The sequence below is a fragment of the Wyeomyia smithii genome, chromosome 1, assembly GCF_029784165.1.
Source record: "Wyeomyia smithii strain HCP4-BCI-WySm-NY-G18 chromosome 1, ASM2978416v1, whole genome shotgun sequence".
NCBI lineage: Eukaryota > Metazoa > Arthropoda > Insecta > Diptera > Culicidae > Wyeomyia > Wyeomyia smithii.
Genome location: NC_073694.1, coordinates 93,267,884 through 93,280,522, shown reverse-complemented (window position 1 = coordinate 93,280,522; position 12,639 = coordinate 93,267,884).

Genomic DNA, 12,639 nt, shown 5'->3' with positions numbered 1-12,639 from the left:
GCAGGATTAATTGTTTTCAATTTGTTGTTTTCTAAATTTGGAATATTACCTACAGACACCTAGCTATAGGAAATGCTGGTGATGCCTGAACAGTATTGAATGTTTTTATATTGAATATTATTGACAACAGGTTGTTTTGAATACCTAGGATAACGAGGGTATTTTGGCCAGCTTTGGGAAGTGTTCGCACAGTTCATTAAAAACAAACACAATTTTTCAACTTAAATACCTACTCTATTATACCATTGTTAAAAGATAAGTGTCTATTTTAATATACACCGTTCAACAATGCAATATATTGAAAAATATCCTAGAAATACCAAAATTTTCTACGAAGTTCATTAAGCAGACAGTATATGAAGTAGAGAGAACGAAAATTAAGCGAACTGGAAATATGATACAGATTTGGAAAAATATACCGCATCCCGACGGGACTTGAACCCGCAATCTCCCTGTCTCCGGCATGGTGTTTTGACCAATTAAACTACGGGGGACGGTAGTACTATTCCACACTCTATATCGTATCACATTCCGCTGCCACTTATTCTATTGCTCATCCCTAACTACACACACTGCTGTGCAAACGTTATTTATAGACTGAAAGGAATATCTCATCACACACAGAAGAGTCAGCTGATGCTGATAACTCTTATAGACCTGTGTGATCGAGACCAAAGTCAGTCTGCGTCGTGCTTGCAAGTGCGACACAACTACGGAAGGTGCTCCGTACGGGCTAAATTTTTCTAAATCCGTACGGGCTCAATTTTTCTACGAAGTACTAAAAACATATTTTGGTTCACCTAATTTTTACTTTGGCCCACCTTTTATATCTACAGACGTGTATGGAAATAGTTCGGACTAATTAAATTTAAGATCATCATCGGTATTTTTAGAGCAAAAATAGTGGGTTTGAGGAGAACATCCTTCTGCTGTGAATTTTTGTAAATTTTAGGCATCTAAAAATGAAATGGTTTGGCTTATAGCGGTTTGACAGGCATTCTCATCCAAATTCATATCGTTGAATGTGATAAATTAAGAAGTAATTACTTGTAAATTGTCACAAGCTGCTTCTTTGTCCAAGTGCAACGGCCGAACGGTAATCAAGGGAGATGTGAAAGCTTGACATGGCCAAAATATGTTTGCTTCAGAAAGAGGCTAACATATTTCGGTCATGAGTTTAACCACTTTTTCAACTATTTCCAACATGTTAGAGTATACAAACTGTTTCTATTACCTTTTTATTGATGTTACTACAACAACGAATTGTTTCAAAAGCATACATACATTGTTACAATAGCTGCTGGACGTTGACTTGTATATTACCACTTCCTCTTGACTTTGGGTTGATTCAGCCATGACTTTGAATATGTATGAACTAATTCCAAAATAACACTACCTAGAGCCAGTTTTTCGCCGAAAATTATAGTCTAGTATGATTTTTTTTTTCTTCATCTATAATTTATTTGACACGGCACAAATACAATTCAATGTTTTACGGCGCCAGTTATATCTGGTAGCTTACTTTCCAAAGTATCTTAATAACTAAAAGCAAATTTTTTATCCTCGCTGCCGACTACGAGCTGAAACTAAATCTAACTTTAAGCTAGAATGTTTTGCATCAAAAGCACTGATTCGTTGTTTGATGGTTTTCCATCGCCATAGGTAAGTAGCATATTGAATATGTTCCGCTGCTGGGCCAAGATATTACGGACTGGCATATTGGGTTGTCTCCCTCGGGGCCTGAGAGTATCGTGCGGGTCTAGTTGCGGTTTCCGGATCCGGGGTCTTAACGTGTTCTTGTCGTTTGGTTGGATGTAGGCGGAAGGGAATAGGATTAAACTGGGGCGTGGATGGATTTCAGGAAAACGTATATAAGGGACATGTAGGATAGGTCAAGGCTCGCCAAGACATCACGAACAGGAACAGCCGGCTGCCTACTTTCGGCCTGCAGGGAAGCTATTAATTTAGACCTGGCGTCACGGTATACAGGGCATGACCAAACCACATGCTCTATGTCGTGATAACCTTCACCACAGGCACAGATACCACTTTCCCCGAGCCCAACACGACGGAGATGCGCGTCAAATCTATAGTGATTGGACATAAGCCGGGACATCACGCAAATGAAATCCCGACCTACATCCAACCCCTTGAACCACGGGTTCGTCGATACTTTGGGGATTATGGAATGTAACCACCTTCCCAATTCCCCTCTGGTCCAAGCATTTTGCCAACTGATGATCGTATTCTGACGTACAAGTGCGAAAAATTCATTAAAAGCAATTGGTCTTTCATAAATATCATCGTTTGTTGCGCCCTCCTTAGCCAAAGAGTCCGCTTTTTCATTGCCCGGTATCGAGCAGTGAGAAGGGACCCACGCTAAGGTAATCTGAAACGATTTTTCGGATAAAGCACTCAGATGTTCCCGTATTTTCCCCAGGAAATACGGAGAGTGCTTAACATCTTTCATCGATCGGAGAGCCTCAATGGAACTGAGACTGTCCGTAAAGATGAAATAATGGTCCGTGGGCATTTTTTCGATAATCCCTAGGGTGTACTGAATTGCAGCCAATTCTGCGACGTAAACAGAAGCAGGATTATCAAGCTTATGGGAGACGGTTAAATTGTTATTGAAAATACCGAAGCCAGTGGACCCATCAAGAAGTGATCCGTCAGTGTAGAACATATTGTTGCAGTTGATGTTTCGATATTTATTGGAAAAATTTTTTGGGATCCGCTGCACGCGTAAATGATCCGGGATTCCACGAGTTTCTTCTATCATGGATGTATAAAAAACACAGTGGAATCAAAAGTACGAGAAGAAAGGCTCCAGAAGCGGTTTTCAATGGTAGTACTCTAGCTAAGACCTCCAAACTCATCGTATGGGTCGACTGCATGCAACCTAAGGCGATACGCAAACAACGATATTGCATTCGCTCCAGTTTGATCAAATGTGTGTTTGCTGCGGAGCGGAAGCAGAAACACCCGTATTAAATAACAGACAATATCGTTGTTTGGTAAAGCCTTATAAGGTCTCCTGGATGGGCTCCCCACCATTGTCCGGTTATTGTACGAAGAAAATTCACTCTTTGTTGACATTTTTCCATCAGATACCTCACGTAACAACCCCAGGTGCCTTTAGAGTCGAACCAGACACCAAGATATTTGTGTACCAAAACCTGAGAAATCGTTTTACCCATTAATTGTGTTTGAAGCTGAGCAGGTTCATGCTTCCTAGAAAAAACTACTATTTCAGTCTACTCCGGAGAGAATTCGATACCTAGCTGTGAAGCCCAAGCAGACAAATTGTCCAAGGTATCTTGCAATGGTCCTTGCAAATCGGCAGCTTTGGCTCCTGTAACAGAGATTACACTGTCGTCTGCAAGTTGTCTTATCGTGCATGAATTTGCCAGACATTCGTCGATGTCATTTACATAAAAGTTGTAAAGAAGAGGGCTTAAACATGAGCCCTGGGGAAGACCCATGTAGCTAATGCGAAAAGTTGCCAAATCGCCATGCGTAAAATGCATGTGCTTTTCGGACAACAAATTGTGCAAAAAATTGTTTAAAATTGGAGAAAATCCTTGCCGGTGAAGTTTACCCGAAAGAATGCCAATAGAAACGGAATCAAAAGCCCCCTTAATGTCCAAGAACGCAGACGCCATTTGTTCTTTGCGAGCATACGCCAGCTGAATATCTGTTGAAAGCAACGCAAGACAATCATTCGTCCCTTTGGCACGGCGGGAGCCAAATTGAGTATCTGATAGTAGACCATTTGATTCGACCCAATGGTCTAAACGACGGAGTATCATTTTTTCCATCAATTTCCGAATACAGGATAGCATTGCAATCGGCCTATAAGAGTTGTGATCAGAAGCTGGTTTCCCTGGTTTTTGGATGGCGATCACCTCCACTTGCCTCCAATCCTGCGGTACAATGTTTTGCTCCAGGAACTTATTGAACAAGTTCAACAAGCGCCTCTTGGCATTGCCGGGTAGATTCTTCAACAAGTTGAATTTGATTCTATCTAACCCAGGCGCGTTATTGTTACAGGATAGGAGGGCAACTGAAAATTCTGCCATCAAAAAAGGTGATTCTATCGCGTCGTGGCCCGGAGACGCATCGCGAACAATGTTTTGCTTAGGAACAGAGTCCGGACATACTTTCCTGGCAAAATCAAATATCCACCGACTTGAAGACTCCTCGCTTTCGTTGACCGTTACGCGATTCCGCATTCTTCGGGCTGTGTTCCAAAGAGTGCTCATCGATGTCTACCTCGACGTCTCGTTCACGAACCGACGCCAATATCCGCGTTTCTTTGCTTTAGCCAAACTTTTAAGCTTGGTATCAAGCTCCGAATACCGTAAATAGTCGCCAGGTATACCTCCTTTCTGGAAGGCCAAAAACGCGTCGGATCTTTGCGTGTAGACATCGGAGCACTCTTGGTCCCACCACGGAGTGGGAGGCCGTTCTTCGATCGTTACGCCGGGATATTTCTTCGTTTGGGCTTGCAACGCGGCGTCGAGAATTAAGCCCGCGAGGAGGTTGTATTCTTCAAGTGGTGGATGATGTTGAATCGACTCGACCGCTTTTGAAATCATTTCCTCGTATAACTTCCAATCGACATTCCGTGTGAGGTCATACGGAATGTCAATCGGTCGCATGCGAGTTGACCCGTTATTAATTGAAATAAGAATAGGCAAATGGTCGCTACCGTGATGATCGAGGATTACCTTCCATGTGCAATCCAACCGTAGCGACGTCGAACATAAGGATAGATCCAAAGCGCTTGGGCGCGCTGGAGGTTTCGGGATACGTGTCATTTCACCGTTGTTTAAAATAGTCATGTCGAAGTCATCGCAAAGGTTATAGATTAAAGAGGAGCGGTTATCATTGTAAGGGGAACCCCAAGCCACGTCATGAGAGTTGAAGTCTCCCAAAATCAAACGTGGCGAGGGAAGAAGTTCTATTAAATCAAAGAGCAGCCGTTGCCCAACCTGTGCTCTGGGAGGAATATATATTGAGGCAATACAAAGCTCTTTACCATGTATTGTCATTTGACATGCGACAACTTCGATGCCTGGAATCGAGGGGAGGTTAATACGATAGAAAGAATAGCACTTTTTAATCCCTAAAAGTACTCCTCCATATGGGGTGTCTCGATCAAGGCGAATAATATTAAAACCATGGAAGTTGAGATCAATATTTGAAGTAAGCCAAGTTTCACAAAGGGAAAATGCATCGCATTTGTTTTTATTTATCAAAACTTTAAACGAATCAATTTTTGGTAAAATACTTCTACAATTCCACTGTAAGACAGAGATAGAATCCTTCATATACGCAGTTGAATTAGGCATCGAAGGATACAATCGCTGCAAGGAGGGGCCATTGGGCAGTCAACTGCTTCAAAAATGATCTAACTGTTGGGAGGAATGCTGTAAGAAAAATTTTAATTGGATCGGGTCCATTGAAAGTTTCAAAAATCCAGTCCACAATGTCAGAAAATTTCACTAATCCAGAGTTTGTTTCATCAACTGGGAGTGCAAAAGGAACAACTGGGGTTTTAGATGTTCCTGGCAGTGCTGGGAACTCCTTCTGGGACTTTAAATTTGCAAGCCCAGGAGGAGTTTGCTTCGGGTTTTCCGCAGCACTGTTTGGTTTGTTTGTAACTTTCATTTCACTTTGAGAAATCTTAGGACCTTTTCTGGGAAGTTTAGGAGAGGAAATATTTTTCCTCTTTCTAGACTCCCCAGGATTGGCGTAAGATGTTCCCGCTGGTGAATCGTCAGAATCGGTTTCATCAGAGGACAACAGATCAAAAGGGTTTGATGTAATGGGAGAAGTGGTAACGGTCTTCTTCAGCATCTCAGCGTAAGAACGCTTCGAACGCTCTTTGAGAGACCTCTTTATTTTATCCCTGCGCTGCATGTACACCGCACATGTCGAGAGCTCATGCTGACTCTCCCCACAGTGAATGCATTTTTCAGCATTTTTACTGCAGGAATCATCCGCATGATTCTCCCCACACTTGCCACAACGTGCCTTATTGCAGCAGTAGGCGGCGGTGTGGCCTGACTGCTTACAATTCAGGCAGTTCATGACGCGAGGCACATATAATCGCACAGGGAGACGAACCCGGTGGATCGAGACGTGGCTTGGTAGTGCTGAACGTAACTCGAAACGAGTCTGACGGAGTGTATACTGTTTTGCCACCGATGATCGATGCTGACCGTAGTTGCTTGCAGCCGAGCACCTTTACATCGGGACATGTGTTGTTCTTAAAGCACCCTTTGGCATTTTGCAATATACACTCGACGGACAGACTCGAATCGGTTATGTCACCGTCGATCTCCACGTCTCGTGCGGGTATGTAAACGCGATACTCGCGTGTGAAAAGCTCAGAGCAAGCTATATCGTTGGCCTCTTTTAGGTTACTGACCACGACACGGAGCTTGTTAGGCCGGACCTTGGAAATTTCGGTCACGCCCTTGTACTCCTTCGTCAGGTCTTTAGAAATCTGCAAGATGTTCAACTGTTTCGATTTCGGTCCCGCTTTTGGCCGAAAATAGACAGTATAGCTGCCCTGGGCTCCGTCTGGGTAAAGCCTGGGGCGAGGGGGGACTGAAGAATGAACAGGGGAGGGGGTAACAGAAGGGTCAGGGTCAGAGGGGTTCGGGGATGGTGGCGCGGGAGGCGAGGGATCTACATCCATCCCGCTAAGTCAAGCGCACTAGCGCCGACAAGAGCACGTACCTTTTTACTTCCCCCTTCCAGTAAGGTTGGTTGTCCGATCGTTCGAAGTTGCAGCCGTTACAGCCAGCAGCACCAATACAGCAGCACCAAACAGCCACCAGCAGCGAGCCAGGTGTGAGATCACTCCACACAGCGATACAACTCAACTGTCAACTGATGACTTCTTCTTTTTCCTCTTTTGTGTCTCGTCCACTGCTGTAGCACAATTCAGCCAGCAGCCAAATCGGCTTACGCACCAGCTGGCAGTCACGATGCGAAACAGTTGCACAAAGGCGCGACCTTGAACCCGGATTTATTTCACTCGACCAGGCAAACAATGCCAACACTTGTTCACACGTCTTTTGTTTTATATTCTATCGGAGCGATCACCAAACACGTCCGATACTGATGCGTGTTCGGCACAGAATGAGTGTAGTATGATTATTAGGTATGTTATTCAATGTTGCATGCATAGTTTTCTAATATTCATTGAATTTATCAGATAAAATGCGTCAAATGGTACCGAGTGGGCCAAAATATGCATGTGGGCCAAAATACCCCCTGTCTAGAGGAAATAATTTTTGCCCTAACAGGACAATCAAAGGAATTTGATTTGCGTTACCCCCACAATTTACACATTTGAAATTTCCAGTGGCCTTTCTTACAGGGCAGATGTCCTTTGTGTGAGAAGAGTCACCACAAATCATGTATTTTGTTGTCATATGACAGTTACGAGTACCATGTCCATAGGCTTGACAATTCCGACATTGCGTGAGATGATGGATGCCTCCATGTCTCTTAAAGTTTTCCCACTTTATTCTCACGTTGAATAAAACACGTGTTTTTTAAATATCTACTTTAGTGTTTCACTTAGTTGTGTACCAGTGCAATTTTTCTATAGGGGGGATATTTTGTGATGAATTAGTTATTTACTAATATTTATTCAGAATTTATATTGTGTGTTCTGCCGCAAATGGTGACATATCAACACTATAAGGCGACATCCATAAATTACGTAACGCAAAAAACCCGAATTTTGGACCCCCACCCCTCCATATGTAACGAAAAGTAACACCAACACCTATCCCCCCATAAATATTACGTAACGCTGCAAAAGGATTTCCTTGATACAAATACTCGTTTTTGGAGAGTCTCTCCAGGGATTTTTCGTTACGTAACGCTGAGCTCACCTCTCCCCCTCCCCTGTGTAACAAATTGTAACGCTCAAGGATACCTCCTCTCCTCCCTATGAGCGTTACCTTATTTATGGATGCCGCCTAACATATTTATAGTTTTTAAAAATATTATTTAATTAAAAGATAGTATTTGCTTCCGCAGTTAAGTGAATAGAATTGTAGCAAAATTGTAAACCTACTTGTCAAGAAAAAAAAGTAGGATGTTGTATCCAAGACACGACCGCATAAATGATGTAGAACTACGTACACTATTAACAAATGCAATGAGTGTTTCATTACCCTAGTAACACAACTGGTTTTATCAAAGTTTCATACCGCTTTTTTGGCTGTATTGAGCGCTATGAAACTTTGATAAAACCTATATTTTTACTTGGGTAATGAGTTTTAATGTCTACTAATAAAGGGTTGTGAATTTCGTGAACCGGATTCAGCAGTTAGCAGAACGTTCCGAGTTAAAAACCATACACAGCACACACACAAATCATACCATATCATAGACACACACACACATCATACCATATCATACAGACACAAACACATCATACCATATCATACAGACACACACACACACATCATATCATATCATACACACACACACATCATACCATATCATCATACCATACACACATCATACCATATCATCATACCATGTCATACACACATATACACATAACACAATATCATACACACATCATACCATATCATACACACACAGCAAGCAAGCGACCAATCAGAGGACGTTATTTTTATTTCAACAAGGCTTGACAATTTTCAGTAGAGCGATAGTTCGTAGATTCAAACAACATTTTTCTGCATTTGGGTAGATGCGTGTATAATTTTTCAATCGATTGCTGCTGCAAGAATGAAGAAAATCGGTTGAAAACCAACCGACCTATAAGCATTTGAAAAGGGACAAATTTCGTCCCAGTTTTTCAGTTTGCATCCCTGTGTGGTATGCTAAAGTAAAACGTAGTTCTACGTCAAAATAAATGAATTTAAAATTAAACCTTAACCCAATCTTACTTCTATCTTATCGACTATATAGTGAGCTAATCATGGTAATAGAGGATTGCAACGATTTTTGTCGGAACTTGTTGATAATATTGTTTGACATATTTTCTAATATTTTCACATTAGTAGGCCTGTGTAGTTCATTCGCTTCTCTGCTATCGTTGCGAAAGGAAGCAATCGGAAATAGGTCCGTTATTTTTGCTCGCTCGAACCAACAATACTATTTGGTACTATTTCGGTTTCGGTGCTGATAGACAATAGACGTCCAGCAGCCAGAGCAAATCCCCGCGCCGCCGGGCGCTGGTTGCTTCTTACTGTACGCGTGATACTGTACGGTGTTTTCGGAACCGACTCTGTGACAACAAAGCAGATCAGTAGTCGGTGCAAATTCCCCGCGCCACCAACCGCTGGTTAGCCTCTAGTTCTGGTTCAGCTGGAGGAGACTGATTGCGAGGAGGGCGCGTAGGCAAAAACAAAAAAAGGGTGGTGAAGTATTCACATTTGTTTTTTTTTTTTCTTTCTTTATATTTTATCTCACTATTCCCAGATAAACGGCTAAGGATATGTTCAGCTTTTGGTATCAAAAAATTTTTTAGGCGATTATGCAAACTGATGCAGGCAGGGAGTTGCGTTTTCTTTCAATACGTTGTGACAAGTGCCAGGAAACTTGCCCAGACCTTCGAATATATCATTGTTTTCCTTAACAAATGATTCAAATTTGGGTGGGAATTGTACTAACGATTAAATATTATTCAATCTTTTTATCAACCCGAAGTCAATACATGAACTCAACCCTAGCAGTGGCTCGAAACCATTATCAACGACCAAAAATTTCGCCACATAAGTAGTCTGTTTGTTCGGGTCAACGCATGAGAGTTCAACTAAACCATGGACATTGATCTTATTCGAACTGTAATCAATCACGTTTACCGAAGTATTAGTAATAACAGGAACTTTCAATTTATTAATGTACTCCAAAGGCACGCAGTTAACATCTGCTCCAGTATCCAACTTAAATTGTATTGGCTGCCCACGAACAAGATACCGTTTAATCCACCTTACGTGCGTTCCTCCATCATATGTGTTTGAGTTTATTCTATAATTAATTGTAGTAAGGTAATGTGACCCTTCCTCGACCTGAATCAAATCTACTAAATTTCCATTACCTGCATCAGCCAAAGTTCAAAGAGTGAACCGGTTTACGGTTGTCACCATGCTTCAGTTTTTCCGATGACTTTCCTCCACTGCTACGGTCGAACCCCATCTTGGATGACTTACAAAACCTTTTAAAATGTCCTCGGCGGCCACAATCGTCACAAATCACATTCCTGGCGGGGCAGTACTGTCGATGACGTCCGTTGTATGATTGTCCGCAATTGTAGCACAGCGGTGTCTTTATTGTCATAACATCTTTCACAGCGTCGTCACTTTTCTCCTTTTTGTGTGATTTCTCTATTGTGTGCACTTCAACATGTTGACCTTTTTGTTCCAAAAGTTGCTTGCTTTCATTAGCCGCTTCATATATTTTGCATATTTCCACGATCTTTGCCAAAGGCTCATCCTTTCCGTCCAGTAGCTTGAGCTGTAACTTTTTGTCTTGTACACCGACGATAATACTGTCTCTTAACATCCGGTCAGCGTATGATGTCTGGCATGACTTGCAGAGGTACTCACAGTATGCCAGTTGTGTTCGGAGGGCTGTCTCGAAATCCGCAAATGGTTGCTTTTCCTTTTGAACGATCATGTTATACTTGAAGGCTTCCATGGCAGTATTTTTGCGAGGTAAACAGTATGCGTCGAATGCTTCAATTACTTGCACCAGTGTGCGCGGTATTTGTACAACAACACCACCATCAGCAACATTACCAGCGACATTGACACCCTCAGCAGCAGCAACATTGACACCTTCCGCAGCAGCGGCATTGACACCTTCAGCAGCAGCAACATTGACACCTTCCGCAGCAGCGGCATTTTGAATAATGTTGTTTCCGACGTCTGCACCAAACATACTTTGGACATCACCATTGTTGGGAAACAAAGTATTGTAAATTTCGACTCCCCGTTCCCCGATTAGCCACAAAAACAAGGCAATTTTATTTCGCTCCGGTTCCATGTGCTTGTTAGTGGCAATAAGGTATATATTCAACTGCTGTTTCCATTTCGGCCACTCTTTTGCCAAGTTGGAACAATCCAAAGTAGGTGGCAATCGATCCATGATCGATAACGCACTTTCTATGCTTTTCAATTCACGTTGTGGAACTCGTTTTGCTTAGCTGTTCGTTTCAGTGAACGTTCGAACTTTTCGTGTATGTACTAATTACACTCACACACGCGCCTTTCGCTTCTATTCTTTTATCTGGGTATTCACACCTTACTTCAATTCTGAGCGATGCAGCTCGTTTTTCGCCGATAGGCGACCTCCTCGATAAATATTTTCCGAAACTGTACCACCATTCGCGCTACGGGTTTTTTCCGAATCCTACTGCTGACACCATGTAATAAGTCTCCAATCTAGATAATAAGAATTCCATTTATTTGCGTGATCTACATTGTTCAGTGGTCAATGGTACACTAAATTATTAAACATGACTGCTCATATAGTCTATAGAGTATAGTCTTAAGCAGTGTTGCTAGAGCTGCAATATATTACATAGACCTTTAGCATTTCTGTTCAACATGAAAAACCCAACATCTTAATTAACAAGAATGAGATTAGATTTAGAGGCGTTTGATTTCACAATTGAATACATTAAAGGCAAAGCCAATGTTACAGCTGATGCATTATCACGAATATATGTTACATCTGATGGGTTGAAATCGTCAAGCACCTTTGTTGTTAATACAAGATCTATGACTAGAAATAAGGAACTTAAATTTAAAACGACAAATGACAATAACAAGACAAATTAACAAACAGACAAGGATAGCAAGATTGATCACCTAGCTATCTACACAACAGACAACCCGACTGAAACAAAACAATTACTTAAAGTTAAGGTAACATTAGAAAATAATTTCATTATATTTACAATTTTTAAAAGCGCACGATACACGCAAGTGAAACAGCTAATTAGTCAGTTTGCAATTCACAAAAATCAAAGTCAATTCCTAGAAATTGCACTATTGAAATTAAATGAAGAAACAAAGAAAATGAATATTAAAAGAATCGCGCTATATAGCCAAGACATGCTACTTAAATGGGCACCCACAGAATTATTGAAGAAAATCGCGAATGAAAAATTGAAAGATTTACAAATTATAATATATAATTTACCAAAACTCATTAGTGAACCAGGTGAAATTCAAAAAATTTTACAAAACTTTCATGTGTTACCAACCAGTGGACATGATGGACAACACAGATTATATTTAAAGTTAAGAGAAATATATGTTTGGAAAAAAATAAAAGGAAATATGAACAAACTTTATTAAAAATTGCGAATCATGTAAAAGAAACAAAGTGTAACACACCAAAGAGAGAATAGTAGTTACTACAACACCATCAAAACCTTTTGAAGTAATAGCTATCGATAAGGTAGGACCACTGCCAAAATCTAATCAAAACAATAGATACATTGTAACTATTCAATGTGAACTTACCAAATATGTAGTACTTATACCAGTTCCAACAAAGGAAGCTAATGTGATAGCAAAATCTTTAGTTGAGAATTTCATTTTAATTTACGGAAAATTTTTAGAA